The sequence below is a fragment of the Salmo salar genome, unplaced genomic scaffold (assembly GCF_905237065.1).
Source record: "Salmo salar unplaced genomic scaffold, Ssal_v3.1, whole genome shotgun sequence".
Taxonomy (NCBI): Eukaryota; Metazoa; Chordata; class Actinopteri; order Salmoniformes; family Salmonidae; genus Salmo; species Salmo salar.
The window spans coordinates 114,504-128,310 of NW_025548325.1; the positions used below are offsets into that span (position 1 = coordinate 114,504).

The 13,807-nt window shown below is 37.5% G+C and overlaps 1 long non-coding RNA gene across 1 annotated transcript; it reads left to right on the forward strand.

The window, feature by feature from the left end:
* Positions 1 to 982: 982 nt before the first annotated feature.
* On the forward strand, positions 983 to 6,347 carry LOC123732897 (uncharacterized). Its single transcript, XR_006763475.1, has 3 exons — positions 983 to 2,391; positions 2,518 to 3,042; positions 5,369 to 6,347. It is a non-coding gene; the product is annotated as an uncharacterized lncRNA (long non-coding RNA).
* The last annotated feature ends 7,460 nt before the right edge of the window (positions 6,348 to 13,807 follow it).

Consider the following 13,807-nt stretch of genomic DNA (forward strand, 5'->3'; position numbering starts at 1 on the left):
TGTCAGATACACACAGCAGCTTGGTAGCAAGTTCTCAAAGTATGAACAAATTCACTGTCTTTTAACCAAATTCAAGCAGAAACTCATGCCCACCTGAGTTAGCATGTCTTTGCACTTTACTAGTGAAAACAAAAGACAGGAAAACACGGCCAGATTCTAATCAACTCAATTTAAATGATAGGAGTGCACCCACCCTTGTGTTGCTCTCTCCCTCCAACAAACAAAATAACACAGTTTTCCTTTACCAATAAATCCATAGCACTTGCAGAGCAATAAAATCTATGAAAATTCATAGCTCTTCATGAACTCTTGAACAATTCAAACATGACAATTTAATTCACACAGTAACATTAATTTAGTTGATTCATGTTTTCATCTGTCTTCTCACCTTTCCTGGCGTTAGTGAACCCAGGTCTTCCATGGAAACATCTCTTCTTAGAGATCCTCTGTGTCCAACGTAAAACACTAAATAATGCATGCAGAGCAGAATTAGGCCGATACCCGCTAATTATCAAAATCCAGAAAATAGTCGTTAAATTCTACAACCACCTAAAAGGAACAATACCCAAACCTTCCAAAACAAAGCCATCACCTACAGAGAGATTAACCTGGAGAAGAGCCACGTTTATTTATTTTCCCTTTTGTACTATTTTGCTATTTGATCATCATTACAACACTGTGTATATACATAATATGACATTTGAAATGTCTTTATTATTTTGGAACTTTTGTAAGTGTAATGTTTACTGTTCATTTTTGTTTATTTCACTTTTTTTTTTATCTATTTCACTTGCTTTGGCAATGTAAACATATGTTTCCCATTCCAATAAAGCCCTTAAATTGAGAGGTATCAGTAGCATTCTGACCTAAATCACTCCCCATACGCCTGGCTGAGGCTCTCTAAATCTATCCAATCACCGTTCGCATGCTGTTGACCAATGACGCGGACGTATGTAGGCTGAAATACGCCCCTAGGCGTGGCTTTGGCTAAACTCGTTTGGAGAAAAAAGACGGGTTCCTTTCAGGAAAAAATGGCAGCAGTTGACATCGACATGCAGATGGAACTAGAGCCACAAATAATTATTGACGCCGACATGAAGAGGTAGCTAAATATGCACTTTTTCATGCATGTGTACGGGTTGTGAAGAAAGTACTCTTTGTTATTTGATCGAAATCCGAGCATAATCGTAATTTATATTTAGCGGGGCCTACCTGGCTAGCTAACTAACAGTAGCTCGCTAACTGTCTTTCACCAACTAACAAGGGTTATGTAACGTTAGCTACAACTAACTAGTTAATCCAAGGGGCAAGAAAGAGTGCCATTGTCAAGTCTCCAGACAGAACGTTAACTATGCCATTTGTTCCATCGTATTGGCAATTAACGTTACTTTACAATGACAAAATGGGTTCGAGGTTGTAGTTTATCTAGCTAACGTTAATTGACAATCTGCAAACCACCCTGAACTGTGCTGTTTTTCTCTGTGTATCCTTTGTCACTGCATTATTGGCACTCATGTTAGGTTGCCTATGGATTATCCTAGGAAGCCAAAAGTGGCCACCGCATCTGACTAGAGAATAAAACCATGCTGAGGCCAGACGGAATGACCCATTTCTCAGTCACGATGATAATGCCATCATAGTATCTACCTGCCACACAAGTGTCAATAACTGAACTGTGTGTATGTATATCGGTCTGCTCATTACATTTTTCAAATGAACGGATGTGGCCCTTTTTTTGCCTACTTAGCGTCGAGATCCAGTTATCAATGATCTTTGTGCACGCTAGTTAGCAACTCTTAGCATTTAAGTTTGGTTTTCAAAAGAAACGAAGTGTGAACTTGATGTGGTGGCAGAATATCACGCTGTTAAACCTGCATAAATTGCAGGTAGTTTACATGGATGGGCATAATGGAAGAAAGCTGATGTGGACAGTTTACCAAAACAAAACGACACAATTACTGTTGACTAACCCCATTCTGTACAAATTGGCGCAACCGCGGCAGTCAAACGAGACTGCAATGAAAAGTAATAGGACCGTGTTGGCATCAAAATCTGGGTTGTGAACTACGTTTCTATTCAAGCATTGATTGACATGGTAATAGCCCGATAGTATTGTAGAAAAGTTGAAAAAACTGACCCCTATGACGCTATCTTAAATGTGACGTGTCATGACGTAACGTACCCACGCATTATGCAACTCATTCTGTGTCGTACAGCCTCTCTCCACCAGGTGTAGCTCTTCTCGCAGATTAAAAACAAGAAAGGGACAGGGTAAGGGGGGTACCTAGATAGTTTGCATAATCGCTGCGAGCCACCATGACTCTCAAAAGCCGCGACAGCCACTGTTTACTTCTGAAGTGCCGCCCTAAAAACCCGACAAACTTCAAATAGGTATGTAATGACACATAATATAAAATTTTATAGTGTTTTATTTACATTTCAGAGGTGATGAGTTGGACAGATCAGGTGAAAAAATCCGTTTCCCCACACTGCTTATCTCCCGCTTTCCCCATCTAGGTTTCGTTTCCCCACCCGCCATTTTTAAAAAGACCCAACGGAGCTCATTGCCTTCTTCAATCATGCAGAGACGGGCTGCATGACGGTCTTGTCGTTGATTTTGCAGGAAATGGTAGATATTGTGCTTTACAATGGTATTCATATTACAGTTGACCTGGAAGTATGATGTTTTTTGGGCGTTAAAATAAGGTCAGTTGTACGTTATAGCGTGATGTACAAAAGTGCGTTAGCTAACTATAGGTGGTAAACCGTAGTAAGCTAGTTGCATTCGTTTTCGAGATGATCGATCTCTGTTGAGGGAGAAGCTGGTTTTAACAATGTATAGGTCTATTAATTAATTCTGAACACATTCCGTTTGTCAAAATAATGACTTATGTTCGGTAGCTGGACAGGCAAACGCCGCCAAATACTAAACTGTAAACCAATATAAACTTGTGTAATATCGCTGCTGATCACGTTATCCGTATCTAACGTAGTAGACAGCTGGTGACATCGAGAGATCTCCTTCCGACAAACTGCTATCAGGTAAAGTATTTTAAATGTATTTGTAATTTAGCTATTTAGCCATAGAAACGTGATGCATCAACGCAAGCTGTAAAATGACTCCAACATAGAAAACAGCAACCATAGTAATGTTGCTAACGTTAGCTAGATAGAACAAGTAGATCTGTTACTAGCTAGCCGGAGTAAGTACACTATATATACAAAAGTATGTGGACACCCCTTCAAATTAGTGTATTTGGCTATTTCAGCCACATCCATTGCTTACAGGTGTATAAAATCGAGCACACAGTCACGCAATCTCCATAGAGATTGGCAGTAGAATGGCCTTACTGAAGAGCTCAGTGACTTTCAATGTGGCACCTTCATAGGATGCCACCACAGATAGAACAATGGGACAGATATTTCACCAGATGTAAAAATGTGAGGCATCCGGTTGGCATTCTGCACATTTTCTCATCTATGAAACGTTTGATCTCAATACAGTTTTCTGTTCCCAAAACTATAATCTTATGAACAGAGTGGACTAAGTTTTGTAGACTTCACTCTGTGTTTCAAAATTGTGTTTAGGAGTGTAAAGGTGAATTGAGTTAATGCACACGCCTACTTCATAGTAGGTGTTCCCTAACGGAAATATGCAGATGCACGCTAGAATGTGCCAATAGGATCTCGTTAGCTTGTGCTTGCCTCTGCCCTCCTCCTTGCTTGTTCTGCCCACTATGCCTCATATGTTCCCATTGGAAACAACAGGCTGTGGTCTATCTTGGTATAGTTATAAAACCTTTGATGCCACTTTTCCAACAAGTCATTTCGTCAAATTTCTGCCCTGCTAGAGCTTCTTCGGTCAACTGTAAGTGCTGTTATTGTGAAGTGGTGACGTCTAGGAGCAACAACGGCTCAGCCACAAAGTGGTAGGCTACACAAGCTCACAGAATAGGGCCGCTGAGTGCCTACGTAGTGCGTAACAATTGTCTGTCCTTGGTTGTAACACTCACTACCAAGTTCCAAACTGCCCCTGGAAGCAACGTCAGCACGATAACTGTTTGTTGGGAGCCTCACAAAATGGGTTTCCATAGCCGAGCAGCCACACACAAGCCTAAGATCACCATGCACAATGCCAAGCGTCGGCTGGAGTGATGTAAAGCTCGCCCCCATTGGACTCTGGAGCAGTGGAAATGTTTTCTCTGGCGTGATGACTCACTCTTCACCATCTGGCAGTCCTACGGACTAATCTGGGTTTGGCGGATGCCAGGAGAACGCTACCTACCCGAATGCATTGTGCCAACTGTAAAGTTCAGTGGAGGTAGAATAATAATGTTCTAGGGCTGTTCTTCACGGTTTGGGCTAGGCCTCTTAAGATTTCCCTTCACTGGAATTAACACTACAGCATACAATGACATTCTAGACGATTCTGTGCTTCCAACTTTGTGGCAACAATTTGGGGAAGGCTCTTTCCTGTTTTAGCGTGACTTAAAAAAAAAGTTGTATTTAACCTTTTATTTAACTAGGCAAGTCAGTTAAGAACAAATTCTTATTTTCAACGCCCGACCTAGGAACAGTGGGATAACTGCATTGTTCAGGGGCAGAACAACAGATTTTTACTTTGTCAGCTCGGGGATTCGATCTAGCAACCTTCCGCTTCTAGTCCAACGCTCTAACCACTAGGCTACCTGCCGCACAATGTCCCCGTGCCCAAAGCAAGGTCCATACAGAAATGGTTTGTTTAGATCAGTGTGGAAGAACTTAATTGGCCTGCACAAAGCCCTGACCTCAACCCCATCGAACACCTTTGGGACGAATTGTAACACCGACTGCGAGCCAGGCCTAATTGCCCAACATCAGTGCCTGACCTCAGTAATGCTCTTGTGGCTGAATGTAAGCAAGTTCCTGCAGGAATATTCCAACATCAAGTGGAAAGCCTTCCCAGAAGAGTGGAGGCTGTTATAGTAGTGGGGGGGGGGGGGGTGACCAAGTCCATATTATTGCCCATGATTTTGGAATGAGATGTTTGACGAGCAGATGTCCACATACTTTTGGTCATGTAGTGTAGTTTTATCACTAGCTAGCATGTAATTCCGGGAAGTTGAGCGTTTTAGCTATCAGTTTATTCCAAGTAATAATTTAAGAGGACTGATCTGTAGGACAAGTAGTGTAAATCTAATACAGTCAAAGGCAGGACCCACTAATTTCATTTATACTGACAAATAAGAAATGCCTCATTATCCCTGTCAATAGTTGAAGTAGGATGACTGTCAGGATGTACATTTTCTAGCTCACAAACTACTTTACTTTGCTGTGATTTATTTTATTCATTCAGGTCTCTCACTTTTGTCTCACATTATCTATTCAGCTCTCCTGTGTCCCTCTCCCAGAGATCAACCAAGTGCTATTCGCCAAGCATGGGCTGTAAGGAGAACCATCCTACTGCAGTTTGAACTAGCCCTGCTGTCACTATTTAGTCATTGGAACCAGATATGCATTTGCCTGCTGTCTTTTCTTTTTGGGGTTGGTCTTAAACAATCTAGTGCATTTTAGAGTTGAAGAACACCAACTGCAGATATGTGCCTGTTTGAACATCTCAAAGACTCAATTCAATGTGAACCAGTTTAACAGGTGACAATTATTTTACTATTGTAACATGCATTGGGGAGAATTCTATTGTCCCCGTCAGGAGCCCAGGCTTTTGCCATAGATGGTAGAGTTCTCGTCTCTGGACCACACAAGACACAAACTTTAGATTGCATTCCGCTAAGGCACTTGTCTGTCTACATCGGTCCGCTACATTAGTGACTAGGGTGGGATCCTTTCAATCCGCCTATAGGGCTTGGGTACACAAATGCTCCTAGAGAGGTGGGGGAAAACTGAAGCATGCGTTGATGACTCTTCTACAGTCTCAGAGGCCCAGGCTTTTGGCATACATGGTAAAAGCTTTTAATTTCTGGACTAAGATTGTGCCCTCCATGGCAATAAATAGACGTTGATTGGTAGGTTACACTATATTTAGATAATGGAAAACATGTCTCGTACTCAGTCATAGTTAGTAGTAGAATAATGAATGGATTGGCAAGATATGACACTGTCAACTTTTAAAGGTTAATAATTTAAACCACCTAAATATACTCGCATACACTGAACATTTAGTATTTAAAACTCACATTTCCGAACTATAATCCTACAGGCTCTATTATTCTCCATACCTTATTCCAATGCATCCTACATTATGCATGGTATTGAGAAGCTGCTATTTGAGAACTCACCTCGTTTAGAAATTTAACTATGGTTTGTGAAGACCCTCCCACCCTGTTTGCCAAATTCTTTCTCTCTGCTCTTGTTATCCTTAACCTCTATGGGCTAGGTGGGATGCTAGCGTCCCCCCCGTGGTGCACTCCATCAACAGCAGGTGCATTTCAAGAGCGGCAAATTTGAATCCAAATAAATGTCAAAATTCAAATTTTTCAAACATACAACTATTTTACACCCTTTGAAAGATAAACATCTCCTTAACCTGTTAGGGCTAGGGGGCAGTATTGACACGGCTGGATAAAAAACATACCCGATTTAATCTGGTTACCACTCCTACCCAGTAACTAGAATATGCATATACTTATTACATATGGATAGAAAACACCCTAAATTTTCTAAAACTGTTTGAATGGTGTCTGTGAGTATAACAGAACTCAAATGGCAGGTCAAAACCTGAGAGATTCCTTTACAGGAAGTGGCCTGTCTGACCATTTCTTGAACTTCTTTTCCATCTCTATCATTTACTAAGGATCTCTGCTCTAACGTGACACTTCCCACGTCGTCCATAGGCGCTCAGAGCCCGGGAAAAAACAGAATGTCGTCATTCCAGCCCCAGGCTGAAACACATTATCGCCTTTCTCAAGTGGCCAATCAAGGGACACTGGGCTTATGCGCGTGACCCCGACCGCCCCCGCCTTTGGGATTTTTTCCTCTGTTTGCCGAAAAGGAGATTCCCTGTCGGAATATTATCGCTTTTCTACGAGAAAAATGTCGTAAAAATTGATTTTAAACAGCGGTTGACATGCTTCGAAGTACGGTAATGGAATATTTAGAATTTTATTGTCACGAATTGCGCCATGCGCGTGACACTTCTTTACTATTTCGGATAGTGTCTGGAACGCACAAACAAAACGCCGCTATTCGGATATAACGATGGATTATTTTGGACCAAACCAACATTTGTTATTGAAGTAGCAGTCCTGGGTGTGCATTCTGACGAAGACAACAAAAGGTAATCAAACTTTTATAATAGTAAATATGATTATGGTGAGTGCTAAACTTTCCGGGTGTCTAAATAGCGAGCCCGTGATGCCTGGGCTATGTACTTAGAATATTGCAAAATGTGCTTTCACCAAAAAGCTATTTTAAAATCGGACATATCGAGTGCATAGAGGAGGTCTGTATCTATAATTCTTAAAATAATTGTTATGCTTTTTGTGAACGTTTATCGTGAGTAATTTAGTAAAATGTTAGCGAATTCCCCGGACGTTTGCGGGGGTATGCTAGTTCTGAACGTCACATGCTAATGTAAAAAGCTGGTTTTTGATATAAATATGAACTTGATTGAACAAAACATGCATGTATTGTATAACATAATGTCCTAGGGTTGTCATCTGATGAAGATCATCAAAGGTGAGTGCTGCATTTAGCTGTCTTCTGGGTTTTGGTGACATTATATGCTGGCTTGAAAAATGGGTGTCTGATTATTTCTGGCTTGGTACTCTGCTGACATAATCTAATGTTTTGCTTTCGTTGTAAAGCCTTTTTGAAATCGGACAGTGTGGTTAGATTAACGAGAGTCTTGTCTTTAAATGGCTGTAAAATAGTCATATGTTTGAGAAATTGAAGTAATAGGATTTTTAAGGTTTTGAAAATCGCGCCACAGGCTGGCAGTGGCTGTTACGTAGGCGTCCCACCTAGCCCATAGAGGTTAAACAGTACAGCAAAATGGTACTTACAGAGTGACTCAAACATGATTTAGACCTTGTTTATGAAAAACTGTTTATTTCTTTATTTCATGATTGCAACTTGATGAAAAGCGTCAATGTTCCGATCATCTGGACGTAAAAAGTACAGCAAAAATGGTACTTAAAAGAGTGCTTGAAACATGATTTAGACCTTGTTTTATGATAAATGGTTTATTTCTGTATTTCATGATTGCAACTTGCTGAAAAGTGTCAACAATGTTCCTATCATCTGGATTAAGCAGTACAGCAAAAATGGGACTTACAGAGTGACTCAAACATGTTTTAGACCTTGTTTATAAAAAACTGCTAATTTCTGTATTTCATGATTGCAACTTGCTGAAAATTGTCAACAGAGTTCCTTTCATCGAGTTTAAACAGTACAGCAAAATGGAACTTACAGAGTGACTCAAACATGTGTTAGTCCTTGTTTATAAAAAACTGCTAATTTCTGTATTTCATAATTTCAACTTGCTAAAAAGTGTCAACAGTGTTCCTATCATCTGGATTAAGCAGTACAGCAAAAATGGTACTTACAGAGTGCATGAAACATGATTTTGATCTTGTTTATGAAAATCTGTTTAATTCTGTATTTCATGATTGCAACTTGCTGAAAAGCGTCAATGTTCCGATCATCTGGACGTAAGAAGTACAGCAAAAATGGTACTTAAAAGAGTGCTTGAAACATGATTTAGACCTTGTTTTATGATAAATGGTTTATTTCTGTATTTCATGATTGCAACTTGCTGAAAAGCATCAACAATGTTCCGATCATCTGGATGAAGCAGTACTGCAAAAATGGGACTTACAGAGTGACTCAAACATGTTTTAGACCTTCTTTATAAAAAACTGCTAATTTCTGTATTTCATGATTGCAACTTGCTGAAAAGCGTCAATGTTCCGATCATCTGGACCTAAGTACAGCAAAAAATGGTACTTAAAAGAGTGCTTGAAACATGATTTAGACCTTGTTTTATGATAAATGGTTTATTTCTGTATTTCATGATTGCAACTTGTTGAAAAGCATCAACAATGTTCCTATCATCTGGATGAAGCAGTACTGCAAAAATGGGACTTACAGAGTTCATGAAACATGATTTAGTGTTCCGTTCATCGAGTTTAAACAGTACAGCAAAATGGTACTTACAGAGTGACTCAAACATGATTTAGACCTTTTTTATGAAAAACTGTTTATTTCTGTATTTCATGATTGCAACTTACTGAAAAGTGTCAACAGTGTTCCTTTCATCAAGTTTAAACAGTACTGCAATATGGTACTTACAGAGTGCATCAAACATGATTTAGACCTTGTTTATGAAAAACTGTTTATTTCTTTATTTCATGATTGCAACTTTCTGAAAATTGTCAACAGTGTTCCTTTCATCGAGTTTAAACAGTACAGCAAAATGGTACTTACAGAGTGACTCAAACATGATTTAGACCTTGTTTATGAAAAACTGTTTATTTCTTTATTTCATGATTGAAACTTCATGAAAAGCGTCAATGTTCCGATCATCTGGACGTAAGAAGTACAGCAAAAATGCTACTTAAAAGAGTGCTTGAAACATGATTTAGACCTTGTTTTATGATAAATGGTTTATTTCTGTATTTCATGATTGCAACTTGCTGAAAAGCGTCAACAATGTTCCTATCATCTGGATGAAGCAGTACTGCAAAAATGGTACTTACAGAGTGCATGAAACATGATTTAGACCTTGTTTATGAAAAACTGTTTATTTCTGTATTTCATGATTGCAACTTTCTGAAAATTGTCAACAGTGTTCCTTTCATCAAGTTTAAACAGTACAGCAATATGGTACTTACAGAGTACATCAAACATGATTTAGACCTTGTTTATGAAAAACTGTTTATTTCTGTATTTCATGATTGCAACTTTCTGAAAATTGTCAACAGTGTTCCTTTCATCGAGTTTAAACAGTACAGCAATATGGTGCTTACAGAGTGCATCAAACATGATTTAGACCTTGTTTATGAAAAACTGTTTATTTCTGTATTTCATGATTGCAACTTTCTGAAAAATGTCAACAGTGTTCCTTTCATCGAGTTTAAACAGTACAGCAAAATCGTACTTACAGAGTGACTCAAACATGATTTAGACCTTGTTTATGAAAAACTGTTTATTTCTGTATTTCATGATTGCAACTTGCTGAAAAGTGTCAACAGTGTTCCTTTCATCAAGTTTAAACAGTACAGCAAAATGGTACTTACAGTGTGACTCAAACATGATTTAGATCTTGTTTATGAAAATCTGTTTATTTCTGTATTTCATGATTGCAACTTGCTGAAAGTGTCAACAGTGTTCCTTTCATCAAGTTTAAACAGTACAGCAATATGGTACTTACAGAGTGCATCAAACATGATTTAGACCTTGTTTATGAAAATCAGTTTATTTCGGTATTTCATGATTGCAACTTGCTGAAAAGTGTCAACAGTGTTCCTTTCATCAAGTTTAAACAGTACAGCAATATGGTACTTACAGAGTGCATCAAACATGATTTAGACCTTGTTTATGAAAATCAGTTTATTTCGGTATTTCATGATTGCAACTTGCTGAAAAGTGTCAACAGTGTTCCTTTCATCAAGTTTAAACAGTACAGCAATATGGTACTTACAGAGTGCATCAAACATAATTTAGACCTTGTTTATAAAAAACTGTTAATTTCTGTATTTCATAATTTCAACTTGCATAAAAGTGTCAACAGTGTTCCTATCATCTGGATTAAGCAGTATAGCAAAAATTGTACTTACAGAGTGCATCAAACATGATTTAGACCTTGTTTATGAAAAACTGTTTATTTCTGTATTTCATGATTGCAACTTTCTGAAAATTGTCAACAGTGTTCCTTTCATCGAGTTTAAACAGTACAGCAAAATGGTACTTACAGATTGACTCAAACATGATTTAGACCTTGTTTATGAAAAACTGTTTATTTCTGTATTTCATAATTTCAACTTGCTAAAGTGTCAACAGTGTTCCTATCATCTGGATGAAGCAGTACTGCAAAAATGGGACTTACAGAGTTCATGAAACATGATTTAGAACTTGTTTATGAAAAACTGTTTATTTCTGTATTTCATGATTGCAACTTGCTGAAAAGTGTCAACATTGTTCCTATCATCTGGATGAAGCAGTACTGCAAAAATGGTACTTACAGAGTGCATGAAACATGATCTAGACCTTGTTTATGAAAAACTGTTTATTTCTGTATTTCATGATTGCAACTTGCTGAAACGTGTCAACAGTGTTCCTTTCATCGCGTTTAAACAGTACAGCAAAATGGTACTAACAGAGTGACTCAAACATGTTTTAGACCTTGTTTATAAAAAACTGCTAATTTCTGTAATTCATGATTGCAACTTGCTGAAAATTGTCAACAGAGTTCCTTTCATCGAGTTTAAACAGTACAGCAAAATGGAATTTACAGAGGGACTCAAACATGATTTAGACCTTGTTTATGAAAATCTGTTTATTTCGGTATTTCATGATTGCAACTTGCTGAAAAGTGTCAACAGTGTTCCTTTCATCAAGTTTAAACAGTACAGCAATATGGTACTTACAGAGTGCATCAAACATAATTTAGACCTTGTTTATAAAAAACTGCTAATTTCTGTATTTCATCATTTCAACTTGCTTAAAAGTGTCAACAGTGTTCCTTTCATCGAGTTTAAACAGTACAGCAAAATGGTACTTACAGAGTGACTCAAACATGATTTAGATCTTGTTTATGAAAATCTGTTTATTTCTGTATTTCATGATTGCAACTTGCTGAAAAGTATCAACAGTGTTCCTTTCATCAAGTTTAAACAGTACAGTAATATGGTACTTACAGAGTGCATCAAACATGATTTAGACCTTGTTTATGAAAAACTGTTTATTTCTGTATTTCATGATTGCAACTTGCAGAAAAATGTCAACAATGTTCCTATCATCTGGATGAAGCAGTACAGCAATATGGTACTTACAGAGTGATTCAAACATGATTTAGACCTTGTTTATGAAAAACTGTTTATTTCTGTATTTCATGATTGCAACTTTCTGAAAATTGTCAACAGTGTTCCTTTCATCGAGTTTAAACAGTACAGCAATATGATACTTACAGACTGCATCAAACATGATTTAGACCTTGTTTATGAAAAAATGTTTATTTCTGTATTTCATGATTGCAACTTTCTGAAAATTGTCAACAGTGTTCCTTTCATCGAGTTTAAACAGTACAGCAAAATGGTACTTACAGAGTGACTCAAACATGATTTAGATCTTGTTTATGAAAATCTGTTTATTTCTGTATTTCATGATTGCAACTTGCTGAAAAGTGTCAACAGTGTTCCTTTCATCGCGTTTAAACAGTACAGCAAAAAGGTACTTACAGAGTGACTCAAACATGATTTAGATCTTGTTTATGAAAATCTGTATATTTCGGTATTTCATGATTGCAACTTGATGAAAGTGTCAACAGTGTTCCTTTCATCAAGTTTAAACAGTACAGCAATATGGTACTTACAGAGTGCATCAAACATGATTTAGACCTTGTTTATGAAAAACTGTTTATTTCTGTATGTCATGATTGCAACTTTCTGAAAATTGTCAACAGTGTTCCTTTCATCGAGTTTAAACAGTACAGCAAAATGGTACTTACAGAGTGACTCAAACATGATATAGACCTTGTTTATGAAAAACTGTTTATTTCTGTATTTCATCATTTCAACTTGCTAAAGTGTAAACAGTGTTCCTATCATCTCGATTAAGCAGTACAGCAAAAATGGTACTTACAGAGTGCATGAAACATGATTTAGACCTTGTTTATGAAAAACTGTTTATTTCTGTATTTCATGATTGCAACTTGCTGAAGTGTCAACAGTGTTCCGTTCATCGAGTTTAAACAGTACAGCAAAATGGTACTTACAGAGTGCATCAAACATGATTTAGACCTTGTTTATGAAAAACTGTTTATTTCTGTATTTCATGATTGCAACTTGCAGAAAAATGTCAACAATGTTCCTATCATCTGGATGAAGCAGTACTGCAAAAATGGGACTTACAGAGTTCATGAAACATGATTTAGAACTTGATTATGAAAAACAGTTTATTTCTGTATTTCATGATTGCAACTTGCTGAAGTGTCAACAGTGTTCCGTTCATCGAGTTTAAACAGTACAGCAATATGGTACTTACAGAGTGCATCAAACATAATTTAGACCTTGTTTATGAAAAAATTTTCATTTCTGTATTTCATCTTTGCAACTTGCTGAAAAGTGTCAACAATGTTCCTATCATCTGGATGAAGCAGTACTGCAAAAATGGTACTTACAGAGTGCATGAAACATGATTTAGACCTTGATTATGAAAAACGGTTTATTTCTGTATTTCGTGATTGCAACTTGCTGAACTGTCAACAGTGTTCCATTCATCGAGTTTAAACAGTACAGCAATATGGTACTTACAGAGTGCATCAAACATGATTTAGACCTTGTTTATGAAAAACTGTTTATTTCTGTATTTCATGATTGCAACTTGCTGAAAAGTGTCAACAGTGTTCCTTTCATCGCGTTTAAACAGTACAGCAAAATGGTACTTACAGAGTGACTCAAACATGATTTAGATCTTGTTTATGAAAATCTGTTTATTTCTGTATTTCATGATTGCAACTTGCTGAAGTGTCAACAGTGTTCCGTTCATCGAGTTTAAACAGTACAGCAATATGGTACTTACAGAGTGCATCAAACATAATTTAGACCTTGTTTATGAAAAAAAATTCATTTCTGTATTTCATGATTGCAAC